The 18582-nt window shown below is 39.7% G+C and overlaps 1 protein-coding gene across 1 annotated transcript in view; it reads right to left on the reverse strand.

Moving 5' to 3' along the window:
- DGKQ (diacylglycerol kinase theta) overlaps nt 1-18582 on the reverse strand; it is an 81387-nt gene that overhangs the window by 61696 nt on the left and 1109 nt on the right. The window lies entirely within an intron of this gene.

An 18582-nucleotide genomic window follows, 5' to 3' on the forward strand; every position in this document is an offset into this window, starting at 1 on the left:
AATGCAGAATTCTGAGGAAAAGCATTTAAAGGAAGAGGACAGGTGAATCTTTGAAAGGATGAAGATTTCTTGATCCATACAAACTTGGTGATGAGCTAGCTACAAGCAGACACATTTATGGGATGTCTAAGTCAAAAGAAAGCCATTCAATTGCAGCTTTCAGACACAGTACAAAACATTTACTTAAAGGTTTAGGGGGCTTTATAGAGGTCTCTCCAAGCATCTGGTCAGGCATACTGCACCAACCATATTTGATAAGTTTACCTTGAGGCCTTCTGCTATTCAATTAAAAATTACTTCCTTCTTGTGAAAAATTAGGTTTTGCCAATGCTCAGCAAGAAGCCATCTGGACATTGGGCATCACAATGCTGCTGCCTGTCCACATGGAGCACAAGATCTGGCTTTACAGCAGGCTCTGCCCATAAGCAATCATTTCCTGGGTCACGTTTCCTACCACATTCTGTTTGACTTGGTGTTTTAATAAAGGCCATGTGTACATATGGCAACTCATGGAAGGTACAGCCAGCACCTTTCCAAAGCACACTTGAAAAGAAACAGAAAACATCTCTCTCCAGCAAGGCAGGACATAAAAGCTGGGAATCACAGTAACTCATGAACTGTGTAACACTTCTTAGAAAAAGGATGGCTATTTATACCCTCCAATATGTCACACTTTTTCCACATAAGCATTTTTCTCTCTGTTCTCAAGACAGACTTCAAACCAGAATCCAAAACTAGGAAGAACAGTGAATTATGCCCTGTAGGGACTCTATCTATATATTGGTGTCCTGTGCAAATGGTGAGAATTCTGGGTGAGAATTGCTCATGAAATATCAATTATAACACATAAACTTCTCTCCCTTTTGAAGAGACCACTCAGTCCTGAGGAAAAGTCTAGGTGGTGTTAAAAATTACTTTTGTTTCCTCTTTGGGAAAATACTCACCATAATTCAGTTCTGGTGTTTCTTAAACAGAAATTTATTTGTATATTTGTATTTTAACATGTTAGGTCTTATTTTTTTCTTTTATCTTTAACACTGAAGTCTAACTTTGCATTTGCTAAACATTTTAATAAGTAGAATTATCAAATTGCTCTCCAGGGAGGATAAATTTTTTCTTTTTTTTTTTACAATAAATTTTTCGTTTCTGGAAAATTTAAGTGCAATGCATTAAAGAACATACACAGCTTATTAATGTGGATATAAATACAACTAAATTAAGTGCAGTAATTCTCTGAGGCATCTTGTTAAATGTAAGACTTGGAAGAAGTCCCTGTCTTGGACAGTTTACTAGAACAAATGGCCTGATATATGTAAGAGTATTACATAAATGGAAAATCTCTACAGTCCTCTACAAAAAGCCCTATAAATGTACATAGATTACATGAAAGAATTACAAGGGGACTAAAATAAAGTAGAGAAAGGAAAATGTCACGTTCAAGATCTAATGCTGCATCAGACACCTACAGACTCAGCAGCAGCTCAGCCATTGCACAGAGAGAACCAGCAAGCTGACTTCATGCTGTGGCACAGAGGTGGCTTTTCTGCCACTCCTCCCCAGTCTTCTCCTAACAACGTCTAGCATTCAAGTTGCCTTTCTTTGACAATTACACAAGGGGCACACATATCCCTGAATGCACCATTACAACTCTAAGACCCTTTCCTGCCTATCTGTAAAAGCTGACTAAAGACTCAGCAGCTTGTCAGAGAACTTTTCCTCCCCTTCAGAACCATCACTTTACATTCAACCACCCCAAGCAATAAAATGAGACTGAAATATACTTCTGTAATCCTCAGCAGCTGGTGTCAGCGTGAGTGCTCATCTCACCACTGGCCTTTGTAGAGGAGGTTGTGGACTGTTAATGGAAGAGCTGAGAAGCACAATCCCCCACAATGCCACAAATCCATGTGCAGCCTTGACTGAGTTCCTTGCTTTCCTCTATTGCTTTTATCTGACACCCAGACCCACGCACACAGTCAGTGTGTTTTTATTTTATTCACACACTGTGAATGCCAACTTTCAGTTCCAGTGGGAACCTTCCATACACAATATCTTTGTTTATATGTGTCTTCTACTAAGATGCTCAGAAAAGCAAGGCTAAGAAAAGGCTGTGGTTATGGTTACCAGCTGGCTCTGGCACTAGATTTGGGTGGCCAGGGGAATGTTGTTTATATCTTCCTAAGCACATGAAAATTTTACAGGATGAAATAAAATGAAGTTTCTACCAGGTGAAATATTGAACAATTTGGGTTTTTTCAACAACAGGTGTCTAGAAGTGTTATAGATTATCTAAATACCTCATCTTAAAAAGGTTATTTTTAAGAAAAAAAGTTGAAAAAACATGGACAAAGTCCTCATTACTATCTAAAGTGTAACTTAACTCCTACAGTGAAGTGTGTCTCTGTACTCACAAGTAAACTTCCACATCCCAAGAATGTCTCTAGTCCTTTTCCATATGACAACCTTCAGCCCTTTATTGTATTTCACATATCTAATGAAACTCATCTCTATTCACATCCTTCTTTTTTCATCTGAACAAGTCCCAGCAGCTGTAAGAAGCAACGTTTTCTACCAAAGAATGATAATTCTCTGAAAAGAAAGATCTATGCCCCTTAACACTTCCCACCACATATTTCCAGACTTAGCTGTCATGAGACTGCAGCAAGCCACAACTGACCCAAGCTCTGATTGCCACAAAAGGGTACACAAGAAGTCCAGAAGGTGTACATGAGAAGTCTAGCTCCCCACAGGTGGCAAAAGGACATTACCTTGTGGTGGCTTTGGCCAGAGCCTGCATTGATAGCAGGTAGTTCCAAGAGCCAACAGTGTCATGACTGCAAACTCCAGGGTGACAAGCACCAAGGGTAGGATTTAGTTTTTGTTTCCCAGAAAATGGATTCAGTGGACCTCTTGGAAAGGTGACAGCATAGGCATCTTTTACCTTACCACTCGCCTGGTGCAACAGAGCAGCAATCTCTGCAACAAATGACGTTTGGGAGCAGTTTCCTCAGAGCAGAAGGATGTGCAGGGCAGTTTCAAGCCTTGTGCCTTCACAGCAAGCATGGCTATGTTTCAAATGCAACAGGTACTACAGAGAGAATAATGGCTCTTACCATTTACTCCAGAGGGGTAATTCATTCCAGCAAGACTATTGAATTTATTTTCAATACTTCCAGTAATTTTCATTTTCAGTAGCTCCAGTAAAGAGAGCATTACTGCTAAGAGTGCACTACAGCTACATATGACTATACAGTCTGTAGAACTAGGGTCAGATTCTCACATGCTGTAAATCAGCACAACTACTTTCAGTTTGCTAAAGCAAATACTATTTACTTTGGTAAATAACAATTTACCAAAGTCAAAGATTTCTAACTTCAAGTCAATATACCAGATTATAAATTCGACCATGTAGCATTCATCTTGTTTTTATCAAATGAAATAATGAATTAAGGGTAAAACATTACCAGGCTTTCTGTAAAGCTTAGTGCTTTGAACAGACAGCCATCAGTACTTCTAGCAATATAAATATTACTCATAAAAAGACACAATTATTACGAATCTTTGTTCCATAAGTCACCAACTTATATAAGGCATTCAACCATCCAGAATAAGAGAAAGTATTTGAATTTGTGTACACTAGAGCCTTTAAAGTAGTTATTCTCACCCCTCCCCTCACTGAAAAAACAAAACCACAAACAAAACAAGATAGTGCTCACCAACTGAAAAAACAGCTTTTTTTAAGGGCACTGTCAATCACTGCTAGAATATGAGAAAACAAGATGTTCTTTTACTGTCCCTCTTATTCAGGAAAGAGATGTAAATACTTGTTCAGTCCAGCCAATATCCCCAGGGTTGCCCTGAAACACAGTACAGCTCTCTGCTTTCTGGTGGGTCTGCAAACCAAACCGCTTTACTCCAGGACCTGGAAGGGCTTTCAAAATTCCCAATTTGTTTGCCATGATTCACAGAGATGCCACAACTTCCACTTTGGTTCTGCCAGGATGCATAGTCATGGAATTGCAGCACTGGCTTATGCAAAGAAGCTGTTGATGACTGCTTGGGGAAGGAAGATGGGTACGGAAGTGCTGAACATGGAAGAATCAGCTTGCCCCAATTAGTTAATAAAAGTGCCCCACGCACACCAAGGCAAAGATGGCCACTGCAGGAGGCACAGCTACTGCAGCATGCTTAAAAGACAGAAGGAGGAAGGACAACCGCCTGCAGATGGACAGAGGAAAACAAACAAGAAATCTAGCGAAGCCAGGGAGTAAACCGAAGCTTCAAAGCTGTTATGCAAGACAACAATAACAGTCTCTACTTTCCAAACAATGAATCAGTGGGACTTAAAGGGCATATCAGCACCAAGACAATTCAGCTTCAGTCAATCTAACTCTTTCAAAACAAAGTTTTATTTTGGTCAAAACTAAGGAGGTTATTTCCTCTGCTCTGCCTGCTCTTCCATAGCATGTGCCTGACATAACAGAAGCCAAAATACAGGTTTAATCCACCTCTCTCCTTCAGGGGTTTTATCACTCCCTTCTGAAGTTGTCCTTGGTGTGCAAGAAGGCTTATTTTGTTCATCAGGACTGCCTTTGCGTTCACTGAAGAGATCCATTGACAGTTAAAAGACAATAGCTTTCAGAAAATGCCCACGGGCTAATTAGTCACAGATTGGAGAAAAATATTTTTATTTTTTTCTATCACAGTGTTCTTAAATTATATCAAAAACACCAGACTGCTTATCCAGACAGGATCATTCAAGCTGGTGGAGCAGTCACTATTTTCAGGAGTAACCTAAAAGCAACACTTTCATTTTACTGGAAGTTTGTGGGACTCAATTTTTACATTTGTTACACAGCTTTGAGCTACTTTTCCATTGTAGCAGCTTGCCAACATAGACGCATTTAGCTTTTCATTTACAACTGTGACCACAGGCCAGTCTGAATACTGTGACTATTCACTGAAAGGAATGCTGGATGCAGCACATGGACTTCACCAGCTTATTTCCCAATTCAGCAGAAACATGCAAAGACCTGTATGCAATAATGGTGTGCTCTCTCAGACAAAAACACAGCCTAGTTTAGGCTTAGAATTCTGTTGTGCAATGCTTGCTAAATGTCACCAGGAAAGCTGTCATTGAAGCTTTGGTCTTCCCAAAATATTTCAAACTATGGTGAGAGAGGAATGGAAAAATCTCTGAAATCTTTAAGAAGTTGAGCATTAAAAAGACTCTCCTTTCCGTTCCTTTCTCACTGTGGTGAGAAACTTCAGGCTTTGCTTGCAGTGTGCTTGACACTACACTGTAAATCCTCTTCTTCAGAAAATCCAAAAGAAATGAAAACCTTGTTAAGGTTTTTCAGAGACCTGCTGAGTATCCTTATAGTTCACTTGTATTTGACAGCTCTTTTCTCTCTCTGGGATTCTCTGGTCTTGTCAACTAACCAGTCATATTTGCTTCTGCTTTAAATGGAGATACCAGTATATACCCTGTTTGATAAAAATGCAGTTTGCATCCACACTATGTGAATTACCTTGCACTTTATATTCCCAGAATTATCTGCATGAGACCACCTTCTCTTTATAGGAACAGATACTGCAAAGAAATGCTTTTGTAGCATCTGACCTCTATAATTTCAAGGCAACACATCTGAATTCCTATTCATTTGTATTTCAAATATGCTGGTAGAAAATGAAGTAACAAGACAAGTGAAAATAAGACAAGCTACTTATTAAGAAAACAGTCAGATAAGTTTGGTGATATACTTGAAATGTCAATCATTTGGTTATAGTAGGTTTGCTTGTATTGTACTAGCCTCACAAAACACCTGGGCTACATAAGCCTTTCTCACTCTCTCATCCCTGAAGCCTACAACACTGCATCTTGCTTCTCCATCCTCCTGGTACCATAAAACGAGTACTGACAAACGAACTAAAGGAACCCCACTTGCCAAAACAGAACTCTCTCCATCTTCCCATCTCCTGACTTTACCCAGAGCAGGTTTCTTAGATACTGCTAAGCAGGAAAATCCAGAACACCAACAGCTGGAGACAAAGGCACCTACACTGTGTGCTCAGTCCCACCAAGGCTTCGCATTTCAAGGAGAAAACTGCACAGAGAAGTTGTACCACAGTAGCAAAAGCAGCTATCTCCGTTTGGCCAAGAGGCTTTTCTAACTCCACAGCCATCAGAAAATCTAGACACCCTACCAGCTATGTCTATACACAGAAGAGGGTCTATCCACTCCAGTTAGGATGCTGCAGTCCACTCTCTTTCCAGTCTGTACAGTATGGCCAAGTGAATATGGGCTGAGGTGTGAACAGAAAGAAAGCAGCACTGCTGAGAAGCACTTGGGAATGTCAGTGGACAAAAAACTGAGAAAGGAGGTGATTCTTAACTTTTGCTCTGCTCTCATGAGGCCCTGCCTGGAACACTGCATCCATCCCTGAGATCTTGAGCACAGGAAAGAATGGATACATTTGAACGGGTCTGAAAGAAGGGCCACAAAAAATATCACATGGCTGGAGCACCTCTCCTATGAGAGGCTGAGACACTTGGGATTGTTCAGCCTGGAAAGTGAAGGCTCCAATGAGACCCTTAGTGCCACTTTTTAATACTTAAATGGGACATATAAGAAAGATAGCAGGGCCCACTGCAATAGGACAAGAGGTAATACTTTTAAACTAGAAGAGGGTAGATTTGAACTGGGGGTAAGGAAGAAATTTGGTATGATATGGGTGGTGAAACACTGGCACAGCTTGTCCAGAGAGCTGGTAGATGCCTCATCTCTGGAAACATTCAAGGTCAGGTTGAAGAGGGCTTTGAGCAACCTGATCTAGTTGAGAAAATCCCTGCTTATTGTGTGGGATGTGTGGGAGTGGGGTGTTGGGCTAGATAATCCTTAAGAGCACTTCCAGACCAAACTATTCTGTGATACTGTTCTGTGAAATTTTATGAGAAAGATGAGTTCTGCATAGACTTTTTCCCCACTTAAAAGACAGCTGGATCAGACTCACCACCAGTGAAGTTAGGATGAACACAGAGTTTCAGAGGCATGCAGTTTTAGTTACTGAACAGGTCCCCAATATTAAGAGTGTTTTCTTCTTCAGAGAGATGGAAGATGGCTAGTCTCAAACTTGCATTCACATCCAGAAAGCACTAACACCTTCTCTTTTCTTTAAGATTAGGCCAAAGGTAGGACAGTGCCATAGGACAAGGTGCTGGTCCACTGATGAAAACAAAAAATCTCCAAGAGGGCTACATTAGGGGAGAGAGTTCAGCAACTCATCTCCTGACAATTCTGAGACAAAGAGGTCCTTCAGGGGCCTCCCACTAACCATGTGAAGCAGCACAGGGAGCCTGGAGGGACACAGTTTTTGCCACCAACGATGTAACAGCAATAGGCCATAGGCTGTGACTCTTCTCCTAGCAGGCTCCCAACCACACCAGCTATCAGTAGTCTTTAGGGATGCTGAAGACAGGAGCCCAAAAAGAAATTTTCTCTGAACCACAGAAATCTGTCCGAGGGCAAACAATTAAGTACCTGAGCAGCTCTTCCGTATAGGCAGAAGGATGAAGGTTGCCCACACAAGCAAGATACAAGATCATGTAATACAGTTGTGGCTTTTTTCCAGGTTTTCCAGACTGCAGCCTTTACACAGCTAGAAAGGGTCAAGCCGGTTTGAAGGTTGACAGAAAAACCTCTGATTGCACTCCCTGCACACACAGCGAAAGGCCAGACATCCTAATAACCTTCAAAGAAGAAGGTCCTCCAATGACACCCAACTCATGGTTTCAGCAAGATGCAATGGTGATAAGAAAATCAAGTACCAGATATCACTAAAAGACTCTTGAAGACCATTTAGCAATCAGAAATTTCTCCTGGCTCTGTCTTAAGCTGGTGCCTCTTATGTCTTTTGCTGCAGACTGCCCATGCAACCACCTGAACCCCAGGGGCTGGAGCAGAGATGGGCCAGCTTGGCAGCATGTGTAGATGAAATTGGACAGGAGGGGCAGAGAAACATGATATGGTTAAAACCAGAAGAACAAGGAAGATCCAGCTGGACCACAGAACCACCTACTGCAGGGCATGCACACCAGTGTCATAAATGCTTACCTCCCTGCAGCTGTTGTCTGCAACAGCTTCGCCAAGTCACTGTTTTCAGGGTGATACCTTACAAAGAGGAACTTTGTCAATTGTTTACCAGCGCTGTCCAGCTGACTTACAGCTACTGGTCAAAACAAAGAGCTACAGCTTACAGCATTCAGAACAGCACAACAAAAATTACCGCGAAGACTGATCCAGCTCTCAATTTAAAGGAAAATGCACTAAAACCATTTGACATTTACTGCAAGCATCCTTGCAACAAAAACTTCATCGCAGAATCATGGAATTGTTAGTGCTGAAGGGGACCTTGAAGAACACGTAGTTTCAACTCATATTGCCATTCCCCACACCAGGTTGCTCACCAGACCATTCAATCTGGCCTTGTACATCTTCAGGAATGAGGTATTCTCTGGGCCACCTGTTCCAGCCTCTGGGCAAAGAAATTCTTCCTAACATCGAATCTAAAGATACTCTATTTCAGTTTAAAATCATTATCTCCTTTCCTGTCACTATCTGCCCATATAAAAAGTCCCTCTTCCTCCTTTTTTATAACTTCCTCTTAAGGTACTGAAAGCTTTCTCTTCTCCAGGCTGAACAACTCCAGCTCTCAGTGTGTCTTTATTGCAGAGGTACTCCATCCTTCCAATCATCTTCATCACCTTCCTCTGGACACACTTTAAGAGGTCCATGTCTTTCTTGTGCTGAGGATCCTAAGCTGTATGCGGTGTTCCAGGTGGAGTCTCACAGGGGCAGAGTAAAGGAACAGAATCACCTACCTTGACCTACTGGCCACATTGCTTTGGATGAAGCCCAGGATGTGCTTGATTCTGGTATTGCCAGCTTGAGTCCAGCTTTTCATCCATCACAACTTCAAGTCCTTCACCACAGGGCTGCTGTGAAATGACTTCTTCTCCCAGTCTGTACTTATGCCTGGGATTGCCACCAGCCAGTTGAAGCACCTTGCCCTTAGACTTGCTGACTTCACGAGGTGATCATGGCTAGGCAGCCTGCACGAACACTGCAGGGTTCCAGCCCTCACACATGTGGCCTCCTATATCACTGTCACTTGTTACCCAGAACAGCACAAATAAATCCACACACTGCCATGTCAGTGTCATCCTCCTCAACAACAACACAGACGTGTCCTGTGCAAAAACACTCCTGTTAATGCTTCTGCTCCATTAGACATACCTACATTGAAATGCCTCTGCACACATAAAAGGGAAATAACAGTAGCACATCTCCAACTTTGAAAAAGAAGAATTTGAGTTACACTGAAATAAACAGGGTGTATCTTAGCTGAACTTAATGCACAGTAGGACTTCATAAGCTGTGACGGAATTTTGGCAGAAAAATGTGATATTGACACAGCTGCCTGGACACTCACAGCGCCCAAAGACTTGGAGACATTCTCCACACTACAGGCTACAGACAGCTGTAATACACACCAGTTCTGCACCTATGGGGCATATCACCAGGGTAAACCCCACGTGTATCCCATGCGCACAGGAACTCACTGAGTTAGCTCTACGCTCTTAGCAGTGGGGGAAAGTGAGAATTCCCTCCAAAACTCACATAAGATGTTATGTGTGGACCAAGGAGAGCCAGGCAGCATTTCACATAAACACAATCTTTTCCACTCAGTGATATAACCAGCAGACAGAAGGTTTGCAATCCCTCTTCTGCTGCTTAAAAACTGAACACACAACATAAAAATATAATAAAAAATCCTGAAGATACTAGAAGAAAAATCACTGCTAAGCTTAGTTGCAGTAGCATCCACAAGCCTCCACAGCACAGTTACAATTTTTCAAGGATACATTTAAAATGTAGGTCCCATTATTAATCGACATAAACCCAAAATAAATTTTCTTCCACATTTAATTTTGGTAATCTCTGGATTATCTAAGGCATCTCAATACTTCCCAGCAACACAAAACAAGTTAAAAAACCAAGATACCCCAGAGCGGCCATGCCAACCTTTACTTGTCATTCCTATAGGGCTTCATTTCCAAGTTGCATCACACTCAGAAGTGTATAAAACAATAGGATTTGAGTGAAAAATACTCAGACCTGGAAAAAATGGAGAGGAAAAATGCAGAAAGCAAAGAAACAGAATCCTGTGCCAACTGGGTAAGTACATTCAGTATTTTCTCCAGTGTGGTTACTAAAAAACTATTGACACGGTCAGGAAACTAAAGGCAAATGATTCACACAGTGGTGAATCAGGAAAACAAAACACTAGGAACTATTTCCATAAAGCAAATTGAAAGTGCTGATCTCGTGATTTTTTTTTAAATCCTGATTCTTCATTTTATTCACCTAAAGTATTTTCGTAAGATTCTTTTTAAGAAAGTGTGAGCATTTTAGTTCCAGCACTTAGGCTTGTGTCACTGATGAGATTGAGGACTATATTTCTCCTGAATTAAAGCAACAGTCTTTCATGTATCTAAGATCATACAAAATTCATAGAAGATGAGTGTTTACATCTATATGGACAACAGAAACCTGCAGTACAACTTATATATACCACTGATGAATACACCAGAACTTCCAAAAATAAAATAACTCTGTCCATAAACACTGAACCTCAAAATCTCTCTCTGAAAAGACATAAATCTTTCCCAAAGAGGGATCAAATTATATCAAGGCTCATATATTAATTTCATTTTAGTGTCGTTTGGTGTGGTCTTCTCAATTGATCAGACAGAGAAAGTTCTTGTAGCACTTGATCTTAATTTCCTATGTGGCATAATCAGCTATTAATTTATGCACATGAATTTTCAATATACACTGAAAGGTTCTTAAAGTTTCCCAGGACAGCATATTTAAGAAAAATGTTACACTGAGCTGAGCAAAAGCAAATGTAAGAAAGCAAAACCAAAAAAATGTAATATATCTCCATTATCTTATGGATTTAGTTTTAAATAATCTATTTGGTTCACCTGAAGAAAAGGTGCTTGAATGAAAAATACAATAATGTCAAGAAATCTTTATGCATTTGCCAAACAGGAGCTATTCTGGAAAGAAATATAATAGGAACAGAATAACAGAGGTCAAAATGAAAATGGACACAATGATATTTGGCTATTTTGAAAGTATTTTTAACATGCTAGTATTTTTACCTTCTACTTTAGCCTATTTTTTAAAAAAGGATTTGGCAACCAAAAGTCCCAGCTGCTGTTAGTTAACTTCTTCACAAGAGAAAATACAAGCCTGTAAGTCTGTACTTGATTTCTGCACAGAAATTGAAACAGGAATCTATTAAGTTCTCCTTGTTTAAGGTTACATCTCTTCTTTCACACCTCCTCATCTTGGATCACGTGTTCGGTTTCTCACTCAGCATCTTCAGTCAACAGAATTAAGTCTGCCCAGCATTCAGACAGAGAGTTGGAGCATCAAACATAACTGCAATTGAAAACCATTTTCTAGGACAAAGAGATTGTGACTCCCTTTTGGAAGGGCTGCTATTGCTACCACGGACAACTGTCAGCAGTGAGGGCAGACACCCTGCTCACAGCTCACCTGCACAACTGCTCCAGCACTGCACTATGCACTGGGACATCCAACAGCATCCACCCAAAACCTGGGCAACAACCTGCAAAAGTGTCTTGAGAGGTTTAAATCATGTGAATATCCAAAGATTTTTAAATCAGCTTTTCCAGTACACTGTATCAATACTGTTTTGACAAGAGGTTGAATGTGAAAAAGCAGTTTCTCCTAGGTTGGTGCTCAGCCCACATATTTGTTTTAATTCTAAGGGATTCTTTTTATAGCAGATATATGCCAGGATTGCTAGTCCTAATCAGTTTCTCATGCAAATTTGTATGTGTGATGACTTACTCTGCCATCCTAACTAGATTCTGAAGAAAATCTGTCATCTCACAAAAAGGCTTTTTTATTCTGAAATAAAGCATTCACAGTCTCAAATGCAATCAGTTCCTTCACTTTATGTTCAGAGCCTTCCCTCACACCATCTTCATGCTTAGGGGAATCTTACCCATTTCCTTGTATTTATGATGATTCCAGGCAAAGATCCTAACCACATCATGGTTTCAGCACTGAGGAAGTATTTTTGCTTGAACCACTTAAGAAACTGGTTAGTGAATTATTTCTTATGTTCTGGTTAACAAGGTGTTCCAGTTATTATTTTCACATTCTGCAGAGAAAGTATTGCATAAAAAGGAAAGACTAATTTCCTGAATTATAGCATGACAAACCAAGACACTAATAAGTGACACAAGCTGCCAAGCAGAAAGAAAAGCAATGAGGAACTGAGATTTTTTTTCTATGCATTCTTGCACTTAAACTGGATGTCGTATTTCCTAGCCACCATAACCTAATGCTACCCGCCAGAACAACACAATGCTCCTATTTTAACCCCTAAAATTCAAATTATTCAATAATTCAATAATCTCTTACCAGAAAATCAGTTTAGCTAAATATTCAGAATGTCTCTAGCAGTATTGTGTATGTAAAACCTTCAAGCATGGATTAAACTGTGGTCAAATACAACATTGTTTATTCTTTTAGTTGCTTTAGGTCTTAAATAATGATATTTTTACAATAGTAAGGGCCATACAATTATATCATAGAGCTGGTATTTAAAAAGAAGCCAAGGAGGTGATACCAGCGCATCACATTAATAATCCTAAACATATTTCCAAGTACTGGTAATATTCACTGGTAATAATCCATTGATATTCAATCCTGAACAGGAAAGAAAGCAACAAAGTCACATAAATATATGTGAATATATATGCATGAATATACACACAGCCCCACCCCCATCCTTCTAGAGCCAAGCAAATAAAAATGCTTAAATAAGAACAGGAAGTGAAATGAGTGGTTGACTGTACTCTACTGAATAACAAACTTCCACAAGTGAGACAACAGTAGGCAACAATAAGGAAGAATACTGTGGTAGCACACTTAGGGAAAAAAAAAAGAAGTGTGCTTCCAAAATGTTCCTTATCACACTGTGATATACACATGTTAGGTTTCACTCTCTGCTTGGGAGTGTTTCCTAACAGGCTTCTCACAAATTGAAAGTTATATTAATTAAAAGGCTGGAGAGGGGGAAAATGCAAAAAGAACAGGAGCTGATCAGCATGTATTGTTTAATCCTTTAGAAACGTGTATATACTATACACACAATCTGCTCTTTCCCCACTGGACCTGAGTCAAATTAAACATTATTCAAGTAACAGTCACCTGTTTTCTTTAAGTGTTGCAAAAGCAGTTTCACCACAGGTACTTTCAAGAGCCAGCTCAGGATGGATCTAATTGACCAACAAGTAGCCCAGAAGGAAGTCAGTTTGAGCTAATGAAAGGCAGAGTTAGAAACACCTCTGGAAGAAACAAGTGACATAACCAAAAAGTAAAGCTCATCCAGGGACAGCATGGTTCAATGAGAATTCAGAGCTGACACCTGAGAAGGGTGCCCCAAAATCAGGAAGAGAACCATCTTTCTACAGATACTAAGAAACAAAGCAATATTATGGACAAGTTATAAAAAGCATGGAATCAAAAAAGAAGAAACAGACCAGCAAAGGCATCATGCCTAGAGGGAATCCACCAAAAAAAAAAAAAAAAGGAAGGAAAAAAAAGGAAGAAAAAAAAGGAAAAACTTATTATTCTTGGACTTACAATTCCAAGTATGGGTGGTGCTGGTGGGTGGAATCAACAGAAACATTTGTTACAAACTGACCACAGGTGAATGAAAACTAAGCACCTTGCATTCCATTCCCCCTGGCAGTAAACGCAGGAGGCCCCACCTTGAGTTACAATTAAAAATAGGTAATTAATGCCCATTGCACATAAGCAGCGTCCCTGCTGTAAAGCAATTTTCAGACCCTTAGCATAGGACTGCAAGAACTATGGTCTGTGGGAAACTTACCAGAGAAAGACTGAAAAATTTTGTGCAAGATTAAAAGGAGTCCAAGGTACTATCCTTGAAGATGGCTGAGAAACACCTGAACATAGTATGTCTAAGTATATTTGATAAATTATCATCTAGAAAGAGAATCTGCAGAGCACCAGCCACAGCCACTTCAGACCGTGATGGGTTGATGAGCACCTTCCTTACTGCTTTTGTCACTGCTTAACGAGTCAGACTGAGGCAGTAACACAGATGATATATGAAAGTGCTGTGCAAGGCTTGGTATTGGATTACAGGCTTTAGCACTTTCTGCAGTAGTTATTTACTACCCAATTGAGTTTCTGGACTGAAATCTGAGCTAATGCTATCAACACAAACTATAGCTTCCAGCTACAAAAGCTGTGTGCATTCTCACGAAGCACCCTGTCCTTTTCTCTGCATCACTGATGGTGACAGTGATATTTTCCTCTGAGGCAATGTCAGAAGGAGGCAGGGAAAAGAAAAGCATGAATTCTCCTCAGTATAAAATGGATTATCCTTCAAATACAGACCAGTAAATTGCATTTCTCAGTGTGTCAGTCAATGCTCCAAACATTTTTCTCAACACGTATATCAGCTGAACTGAGCCTAGTTTCTGTGTAAGGTTTTATTTTGTGGAATTACTTGGATATGTGTGTGGTTTTGTTTTTTTTTTTTCTTTTTTGACTGTCTTTGTTTGTTCCATCTAAGTTTCAAATGTAGCAAAGTCACACTCACTCAAGTATCTCAGCACCGAACATATTGCTGAACAGAAGGGCCCCACCACTGGCAAGAAAACCACTGAAGAATAAAGGCAGCAAAGTCTTGAAAACACAAACTGATTGGAGGATAGAAGCGAAATTGTATTGTGGTAACGCACTAAAAGCAAGCAAAGCTCATCACAAGAAGGAAGAATATGTTTTTCCTTTTGAACTGCAAGCATTAAGACTCTTGGGGGAATCTCATATATCACTCACTTCCTTCAAAACAGATCTGAATGAAAACTGTAGGATGAAGGATGTTTCACATGCCTATCTCAACAACAGAGCTAGAAAGGATGAGAGTCCAAGGAGACAGCCCCTTGTCCCCTTATTCCCTGCTACTACTTCCATATCGCAACAAACTCCCAGCTTTAACACACCTTCTCTGACTCTATTTTCTTATAACAGCCTTTAAACTTAATAGACTGCATACAAAATTTGTCCAAAATATGCATCTGAAGACTGCTGCAAATGCTGTCTGAACATATCCAAGCTCTCCTAAATCAACAAGGAACAACACGGCTTGTCCTTATCAGGGACATGCCCATATAAATTACAGCAGCTTTCTGGCTGTCTTGCCAAATCTGAGATTTATGTCATAAATATAACTCAGATCCATCGTTTACATTTTATTCTGGAAAAACTGTGGTGTTGTCAGCCAACATCTAAATCAGATTAAAGGAAACAAAGCTTTATACATCTTGGAATAAGTTTGGATGGTCTGCTTAGAAGCCTAAAAAAAAAAATTTAACCCACCCCTCCCCACCCCCCAAATCCCTTCAACTCCTCACCCAGAAACAAAACCAGAAAATAAAGATGTTGTTTCCCCAAAATATTATTTGACTTAGAGCCTTCATATCTAGACAGGTGCCCTATCTGCTCAAATACATATAAAGACGTCCACGACTGCAGCTTCCCATAAATATTCTAATGAAATACATAGGTATAAAAAACCTAAAATGGCTAAACAACTATAAATTTTCAATCAAACTTGCTTATTACTTAAATCCCCTACATTTTATCCTTGGCCAAAGTAAACCAAACTGACTTTACATTATAAAGTTTTATAGAACTGGAAATTATTGTCGCCCCCAAAAATGTACAGATCCACAATTCATCCAGCTCGTTTTTTTCCTTGAAGTGTTTTATGTAAAATAAAAGCACTGTGAAAAGAAATGTATTTCTTGGTGACTGAAACTAATCCCAAACTCCAGTACAAAATATCTGCTAGCTACCTTTTAGTGTATGAAATTGGTCCTACTGTGAACTACCAATAAGAGCTCTCTTTACAATTCTTATACGCGCCTCATCTATCTAGTATTTTTCATTTTTAAGATGCGTGCACAAAACCTCAGTCATTTACACTGCCTCTTCTTTGGCAAATCTGAGGAAATTTAAACCCACTCAAACCTGAAATGACCATGATTAGGAAAGCAAGATATATTAGAAAAGCAATATAAGAGAGAAGTTTTTCCATGCTACAACTCAAGCTTCACTTATTCTGTCACACATACGCTTACTTATCAAAGGAAGTCACAGCTACAAATAGCAAAGTGGTAAGAAAAATAGTTCTTTACAAAAGATTTACAGAAAACAGATTTGTCAGGGTGGGGAGGACATGTGAAAAAACCACAGATGCAAGCCTGGTTGACCGATATTACATAAATATGTGCACAGAAGCTTAATACATGACATCTTCAGACCCAAATGGACACCTATTCCATACAGGAACAGTATTGCATTCCCTATAAAATTCACTTGTAAAAATATCTTGCCAATCTAAGTAAGAGAGCTGCAATTCTCCCCTGGAGTACTGTCAATCCCATACAAAGTGCTGGCGACAGTGGTTGGCCCCCATACTACAGTGGGAAACAGTATTTTACTTTAAACAATCAGAATAGATGCAGGACACTTTATACCTTTTATGGAGAGCAACAGAGCATCTCTTCCATAAACTTTTTGGAATTCACAGAAAAAAAATAAGGACCATCTTGGCTTCCACTATGAGAATGTTTTGAGAATTCATTCTGTTTTCTTGTACTTTTGCTACACAGCTATGTAAGTCACATGGGGATGTGCCAGTCTACTGAGTAGTTGATAAGTTAACAGAAAAACCCTACAAACTTTATCATTCACACATAGAAGATGGCATTCTCCAAGAGTCTAAAGTTCAATCACAATTAAAACAAAAATCCCAGTGATTTAGGCCATACAGCTACTCAAACTAATGACAGATAAGAGGTGGGCTTTTTTGGTATGCTTATTTTTTTTTTCCTTTCCTTTCAATAACTGGAGGAGTCACATTATAAGCGTGTTTAGTTCCCTTCAAAGATTGGAAGCTTTCTGTTTTGGTAATAACCAGCTTCAGGGAACGTCAACACAAACAGCATCAGGAGACTGAACATCTGAACCTACAGATCTGGAAGAGCAACCACCGCAAATCTACTTAGAAAAAGGCCCTTTGATGGCTTCATAAGCCTTTAGGTGGTTCATCAAACCGAGTCCAAAGACAGCTGCAATTACACCTGCAAACCCAGACTCTCTGCAGAGAAAAAAAAGGAGATAGCAATCATCTACCATGTTTTTCAAGTCTACAGAAAACATTTCCTTCTCTAATAGCTGGGTGGGTTACTTTTTTGTTTTAACAGCCTGGCACTCCTTCTATCACTTTCTAAAGTGCAGTGATCAAACTCCATCAGTTAAAGTAAATGTGACAAGGAGATAACAGTAAAATGGAATTTAAGAAATCGTATTAGCATTATTAAATAACTTGGAACTTGACAACAGCAGACACATGAGCAAATGATCCATCAGGTGGTTTTGAGATTTGTTATTTAGCAGCAAGTTGTTGGAAAGACAAACATGACTCTAAGCATAGCTGGTTGAAAACAGATGAAAGGACAAAAAACAAACAAAAAAACCCAAGCAAACAAAAAAACCCCAATTCTTATTCTTCACCCAGTGGAGACTGCTGTGCCAGCTGCCATTACAGGGTTTTCCTGCACACTCTGAGCAGAAAATGTTAGAGCTAATGGAAACTGAGAGTATTTCCCCTCTCTTGTATTACCTCTCACAGAGGTGACTTACTTTGGGTGGAGTTTTCAGATGTAGTTTTAAAAGAGATATTTTAACCATGCAGCTTGGAAGTGCCCCATCAGCACATGGTCATTAGAAAGTGGTGCTAAAGATGCTTATCCAGAATTCAGCTGGAAAAGCCAAAGGGGAAGAAAAGTTCCAGAACACCAACTGCAGTGGAAAACTAGGAAAAAATCCTAAATGAAACTTGCAGGAATACACTACCTTTAAGTATGTTTTATGTGAATGCATAAAAAAAAAAGTGAGACATTCTCGTCCTTTCACATTTTGCAAGCATTAGCTGTTAGCATTACCAAAACTATTCAGATCTTTAACTGACAAACTGGCACCTGAATGCCCAGTTTTATGACTCAAAAAATTTGCCATTTTTTAAGTCAGTGATAGAAGAGAACACAGAAGACTGGCTTTGTGCATTTTCACAATAAAAGAAATTATCATGTGAGCTCGGAGCTTTGTTGCTTATTAGGATAAGCAATGACCTTATGCTACACAGACAGAATAATATTTCTCTCAGAAAACTTTTAAGCAAATTAAAAAACCATCCTTGCAAGACTTGCTTTGCACCACACAGGAACATGACTTCCACCCAACTTAATCCAGCACTCTCTTTACCCCTGGCAATGACAAAAGGCAGGAGCTATTTCAAGAACTGCAGGGTACTTGTTCTACACCTACAGCCTTGTTTGACACCCTCCCAAACAATGAGGCTCTTGTACAACCT

This window comes from Molothrus aeneus, chromosome Z (genome assembly GCF_037042795.1).
Source record: "Molothrus aeneus isolate 106 chromosome Z, BPBGC_Maene_1.0, whole genome shotgun sequence".
Classification (NCBI taxonomy): Eukaryota; Metazoa; Chordata; class Aves; order Passeriformes; family Icteridae; genus Molothrus; species Molothrus aeneus.